The following is a 7,407-nucleotide window of genomic DNA, read 5'->3' as shown; positions in this document are numbered from 1 at the left end:
TATATTTGAAGACAAGCATTTTGCTGTTATCTCGTCGATTGCGAAAGTTTCTGGTGATGTGGACAAAGTTTCTGGTGACATCGCATTATTAGAGAACAAAGATTCCGGCGACATCGCTTCTTTGGAAGACAAAGTTTCTAACGAGATTTCTTTGCTGGAAAGCAAAGTCTCTGCTAACATCTGTTTGGAAATCTCTAAAGTAACTTCTGAGATGTCTGCCCCCGACGATAGAATATCTTCGTTAAAAAACCAAGTTGCTGCCGATATGTCGGCCTTCGAAGAAAAGATTAAAGAGATGGAAAGGAAGATGGAGGAAACAGGGACAGCAGAGAGAGGAAACAATCCAATTACAGTAGAGACAAAAGAAGACGAGACGAAATGTAAGTTGGAAACACGGCCGAAATTTGAAGGAAGTGGAGGTTCTGTTCATGTTAAAGTCCCAACTTTCGACGGAAAATCGTCATGGAATAACAACTTGAAACAGTTCGAATCAGCTGCAAAAGCGAATGGATGGTCTGAAAAAGAAAAGGCTGTAAATCTGACTATCGCTCTTCGAGGAGATGCTTAGATGTGCTCCAGACCATAGCCGTAGAGGAGACGGATGATTTCGAACAACTTAAGAAGAGGTTAAATATGCGATATGGGCACGAACATTTGGAGCATGTATATCAGTCGCAGCTTAAAAATCGTAGACAGAAGAAAGATGAGGCTCTTCAAGAATACGAGGTAGATATTGCCAGATTAGTACGATACGGTTATCCAACAGCTCCCGAAGACATAATGGAAAAATTCGCCGTTCAAACGTTTATTGATGGTCTTCGTGATCATGAAATGCAGAGAACAGTGCGATTAGCTCGTCACAAGACGCTGGTTGATGTCTTATCCGCCGCCCTCGAATACAAGTCAGCTACGCAATCCTCTGGCGGGTACAGTAAAGTTAGGACTGTATAAGAGGAAGGAGATAAAGATAAACTTGACCAGCTCGTTAATATGATGAAAAGCATGACATACAAGAAAACGAAGACCACCAGATGCTGGAATTGTGGCGAAATAGGATACGTACGAAGCTCCTGTAAGCACCCTAGGTACGACGCAAATCAAGAAACTCACCATCAGGAAAACTAGAACGGGTCGGCCTTAGGGGGGCAGCTTTGACCCAGAACTTTTCCAAAGACCCTCTTATACTAGCTTCTTTGAAATGTCGTGAAGATAGTGTATATGTAGATGGAGAAATAAATGGTAAAAAGCATACGTTGTTGGTGGATACCGGAGCGACCAGAACCATTATACGCCCGACAGTTATAAACAGCCGTAAGAAACTGTTACCAACGAGGTTGCGACTTCGGACCGCTACAGGTGAAAATGCCAACATTCATGGAGAAATCCAGGTACAATTGGGAATTGGAGCAGAAAAGTTGGTCCATACTGTTATAGTTGCCGACATCGAAGAGGATGTTATATTAGGAATGGACGTAATGAATATGCATGGATTCCAATTGGATTTTAAGAATAAGGTAATCAAAGTTGGCAACGAGGAGGTATTTCTCCGTCCACATAATGACAACACTGTGCAAGCAGCCATTAAAGAAGATACAGTCGTGCCTGCGAGAAGCGAAACGATCATAGTAGCGCGGCTACAGGGAATTGTGGACGAAGGGAGACCTGTTATGATGGGGCCTTGGAACCACGACGATGAGGTTGGCCATGGAATCATAATTGGAAAGAAATTGGTGACTTCGGCTAAGGAAATTCCTGTGACACTTATCAGTGTCAACGACTACCCAGTGACCATAAAGTAGAGACAAAAGTAGGAACTTGTGTACCTGTAACATCCATAATCCGTCAGGCGACAACATCTAATAATTCCAACGACAAATTCGACCAAATGGTTGCAGTTGCAGGACAGTCTCTGAATCAGATTGAGAAAAGGAAATTAAGGGAATTTCTTCGGCAGTATCGTGATATTGGATGGAAAGGATATCGTACCGAAAGGAGGAAAGACGGGAAGAACTACCGTTGTTAAGCATAAAATTGATACTGGTAATGCTAAGCCAATTCGTCAAACAGCTCGACGATTACCACAGGTAAAAAGAGAGGAAGCTGAAGCGATTGTTCAGGAAATGAAGAAAGACGGGGTGATAGAACCTTCTACGAGCCCATGGGTCTCTCCGGTTGGTCCTGGTTAAGAAGAAAGACGGAACGACGAGGTTCTGTATGGATTACCGTTTGCTGAACAACGTTACCAAGAAAGATAGTTATCCTCTGCCTCGCATCGATGACACATTGGACACATTGGCTGGAAGTAAATTGTTTTCTACTTTGGATTTGAAGTCTGGATACTGGCAGGTAGAAATGGACCCAGTAGATAAAGAAAAGACAGCCTTCACCACAGGATCTGGATTGTGGCAATTCAACGTTATGCCATTTGGACTCTGTAATGCTCCTGCGACATTTGAGAGGCTTATGGAAAATGTGTTGAGAGGGTTATCTTGGAAAACATGCCTGGTTTATTTAGATGACATAATCGTCTTGGGGGAGACATTTGAAGATCATTTGAGGCATTTAGAAAACGTTTTTAATCGACTTAAAGCTGCCCAATTGATGCTAAACCCCAAGAAGTGCCAGCTATTTCAAGGTAAAGTCAATTATCTGGGTCATATAGTCAGTAAAGAAGGAGTGGCCGTGGATAAGGGAAAAATCGATTCCATTAAGGAATGGCCAAAACCAACTGACAAACATCAAGTGAGAAGTTTTCTTGGACTATGTACTTACTACCGGAGGTTTATTTAGAAGTTTGCAGATATCGCTAAGCCATTAACGCGACTTACGGAGTAAGCAAGAGATTACCGCTGGGATACAGACTGCCAAAATGCCTTTGAGACGTTGAAAAAGCATTTAATAACAGCACCAATTTTAGGGTATCCACTGCCAGAAGGAGAGTTCATCTTAGATACGGATGCAAGTAATGTGGGAATTGAAGGAGTGCTGTCTCAGATTCAAGGAGGACAGGAGCGAGTCCTCGGATATTTTAGTAAAGTTCTTTCAAAACCTGAGCGGAATTATTGTGTCACGAGAAAAGAACTTCTAGCAGTAGTGAAATCAGTAGAGCACTTCTATCAATACCTCTATGGCAGAAAGTTTCTAATCCGAACCGACCACGCCGCCCTTAAGTGGTTGATGCAGTTTAAGAATCCAGAGGGTCAGATAGCCAGGTGGATCGAACGACTCCAAGAATACGATTTTAAGATTGAGCACCGGCCGGAGTTAGCCACAGAAACGCTGATTCGCTTTCCAGAAGGCCATGCCCAGAAGAGTGTTCCCACTGCAACAAAACGGAATCCAAGGAAGCAGCAGTGCTAAGAACGACGATGGTCAACGACGACTGGACGCCTACTAAGATAAGGGAAGAACAAGAGAGAGAGATCCAGTTATACAGAAAATCCGAAAATGGAAAGAGGAAAACCGTCGACAACCTTGGCAAGAAATATCAAACCTATGCTCAGTAGTTAAGACGTATTGGGCCCAGTGGGTCTCATTTATCATGGAAGATGGCTTGCTCAAACGAGTCCTGGAAAATGATGACGGTTCAGAGAAGAGAAGACAGTTGGTGATCCCAAAGAGCAGAATAGCAGAAGTACTTCGTCAGTTAAGCGACAGTCCATCAGGAGGGCATTTTGGTGTAAAGAAAACCCTTCAGCGAATTCAGGAACGGTTTTATTGGATCAACAGTTCCGACGACGTAAAAGACTGGTGTAAGAAATGTACTATTTGTGCTACGAGTAACGGGCCTTACCGAAAAAGGAGAGCTCCTATGAGACAATATAATGTTGGAAGCCCGTTTGAAAGAATAGCTTTGGACATCGCTGGGCCATTTCCAGAAAGTGAAAATGGAGGCAAGTACATGTTGGTAGTAATGGATTACTTTACTAAGTGGGTCGAGATTTACGCACTTTCAGACCAGAAGTCCACCACCGTTGCAGATAAGTTGATCCAAGAATATATCAGCCGATTTGGAGTGCCTTTTGAGATCCATAGTGACCAAGGCAGGAACTTCGAAAGTGATCTATTCAAAGGAATATGTGATAGACTAGGCATGAAGAAAACAAGAACTACAGCATATCATCCGCAATCGGATGGTATGGTAGAACGAATGAATAGGACAGTTGGCAAGTATTTGACAAAGATGGTGTCCGATCATCAGCGAGACTGGGACCAATACCTTCCGTTCTTCACAATGGCCTACAGATCTGCTGTTAACGAATCAACAGGCCAGACACCAGCCAGAGTCCTATTCGGACGCGAAATACGACTACCTTGTGATCTAGAGTTTGGGTGTTGACCTGGAGAAGATGTAGCAGGTGAAGATTATGTGATCGAATTACGAAGAAGAATGGACGATGTACATGAAACGGTACGATACACAAGCCGAAAAGGGTTGCTTTAAGAAGAACGACAAAGTCTGGCTCTATAATCCCAAGAAGCGAAAAGGTTGTTCTCCCAAATTGCAGCAGTTTTGGGAAGGCCCATACTTAATTATGGAAAAGATCAACGATGTCATCTACCGAATAATCAAGAATCCGAAGACTTTAGTTAGTTTGGGTGTTAATTAATTACTATTTAAATGGGAATAAGCCACAATTAATGGTTAAAATACATTTATTGACGTTTCAATTTCCACTTCGGAAATCGTTCTCAAAATACAAACATTGTATTTTGAGAACGATTTCCGAAGTGGAAATTGAAACGTCAATGTATTTAACGTCAATAAACGTCAATAAATGTATTTTAACCATTAATTGTGGCTTATTCCCATTTAAATAGTAATTAATTTAAAATGCCACAAGAAAATAGCTTCAGAACAATATTGGGTGTTAATGTTGGTATGTAAGGTAGTGATGTGAAAGTAAATTGAGATTGCACGATTTGTTGATTTGGTTCTCTTGTTTGATTCATGTCAATCATTCTATTATTAGGATTGTTAAATAAAATTTTGTTAATTATTTTAATTGGGTATGAATTCTCTAATAAAATGTCTTTAGGTTCTAATAGCCCTTTGTTGAACCCTCCCAAACTAACTAAAGTCTTTGCTAACTATTCTGATATTAAAATTGCAACTAAAAATGTTAAAACATTAGCATCATTGTATACAAAAACTAAATCACCTATTAGCATTATAGAAAGCTCAAATGTAGTTTATATGATACCATGCGAAAATTGTGATAAGTCATACATCGGACACACATCTAGAAATTTAATAGACAGACTAACATCACATAAAAGTGACCTTAGAAATAATAAAAATACGTGTGCATTAATAGATCATGCAATTAATAAAAATCGTTCATTTAATTTCAATAAAACTAATATATTAAGACGTGAAAACCAATTAAATAAAAGAGAATTCTTAGAAATGGTATGCATAAATAAATATCAATGCGTTAATAAAAAAACTGATATTGATAAACTAAGCAATATCTATAATTACATTCTGTCTTACCAAAATTAATACTATAATTTTCTAATATACGATTTTCTGACTATAAATACTATAATTTCAAAAAATTTAAATATTCATATTTGGCGCTTCTTTGTACGTAACCATAATAACAATCAAGAGCTAGTTATCAACAACAAAAAATATAATAAACAGAAACGAGTGTCTTTCTGACATAAATCAAACATCAACATAATCAATGTCATAGTGAATTTGTACAAAATTAAATAACATTAAAATATTGTACTTACATAACTAGATAATTTTAATAAGTTAAGTTTTAATGTTTTGTAAATTTGAAAATTTAATGGATTAACCTCATGTTGTAAGTTTTTATACTAGTTTTATACAATGCTATTTAATTTTAATTTCATTGTATTTACTGATACCATATTTTAGCATATCCTGAAGAAGCAAATAAATTTTGCGAAAGCTAGATAAAGAACAAAGAGTTTCACTTTCCTGCCCTATTAATGACTGCAACCCCAAAATAAAACTTTATTTTACGTAACGTGTCAGTCAATAATACCTAACTACTTTATATATATGTATATATATATATATATATATATATATATATATATATATATATATATATATATTATATTTGTAATAAACTTATTGTGATGAGTGTACGAAAGGGAGGATTTTATTGTGTTGTTGAGTGATCGTAGCAGGTAAACAAATTAAATTTGAAATTCAAAAGCGTTACAAATGTTACATATCTGAACGTTTATATTTTAGTTAAATACACTTTTTTTAGAGCAGAATTATGGCTGAAAGCAGCAAACAGGGAAGATCTGCTTTCCAAGCATGCTGAATTACTTAATAATTATAAAATGTGCGAGAAACCGCAATTTTGAACCGGTATACATGTCCAAAGCAAACAAAAGGAAGACCGTATTTGGACAAGCACATCCTACGATTTTCTCGCACAGCCAATATTCACAATACACAGACGAACCATTAAAGAAAGTCATAAAGCTAGAAGATAGATACTTTTTATTTATTCACAATTATAGTGCCTCATTATAAAAGTCATATAAAAATCAGTATATATTTATATAAGTTGTTTGTTGTTTTTCATAATATAAACAGGATCTGGAATTGTGAAATTTAATGATCTTTTAGCAGCCTTATTAAGAACATACATATCGTATGGTTACATACTGAGTAATATTTATGTTGTGGTTTTAGGTATAACAGAAATAGATAATGTGCAGCCAGTTGCCATTAAAAATCCAACTGATGATAAGCATAGTATACCTGATACTTAGATGGTAGAGTTTCTGGTAACAGGTAATTTTATTTATTGCTTCTACAACTGTATTATGCATTTAACTGATCACTATCTATCTACTTTGAATGTTTATATGTTATTTGGTCATTAAATATATTTTTATATTTCAGATGGTGATGATAATAGGCAGGAAGTGTCTACCAGGCCCCATACTCCACAATGCTTCACCCCATATGCACAATCAGCTGCATCGCAAACCTCCTCAAAGTTATCTGGTGGTACACCACGAAAATGCAAAATGAGGTTAAAAATAATAACTTTACATGCAAATGTATAAAAAGCATGTACCTCCTCCAAAAAGAAGGAAGATAATAAAACCTATTTAAATAAAATTTATCAAATGTGTGAAGTTATTAAACAAGCCCCTAGCACAAACAGTGAAAGCTCAAGCAATTTTAAAATCTAAACCTCCAAAAATAAAAGGTATTCTTATTAATATAAACAATTTGCATTAACACTATATTTTTTGGGTCCAAGAGCCTATGCTTTTATGGAAAGAATATTGTATTTGCCCTCAATAAGAAGTCTTCAAAAAAATTACTGAAAATTTGGTCTGTAAGCCTGGTTTGAATAATGACCAAATATTTGATGCCCTAAAGTTAAAAGTGAACAC

This window comes from Diabrotica undecimpunctata, chromosome 8 (genome assembly GCF_040954645.1).
Source record: "Diabrotica undecimpunctata isolate CICGRU chromosome 8, icDiaUnde3, whole genome shotgun sequence".
Taxonomy (NCBI): Eukaryota; Metazoa; Arthropoda; class Insecta; order Coleoptera; family Chrysomelidae; genus Diabrotica; species Diabrotica undecimpunctata.
The sequence above is the reverse complement of the archived record's forward strand: the minus strand, read 5'-3'. Positions refer to the sequence as shown.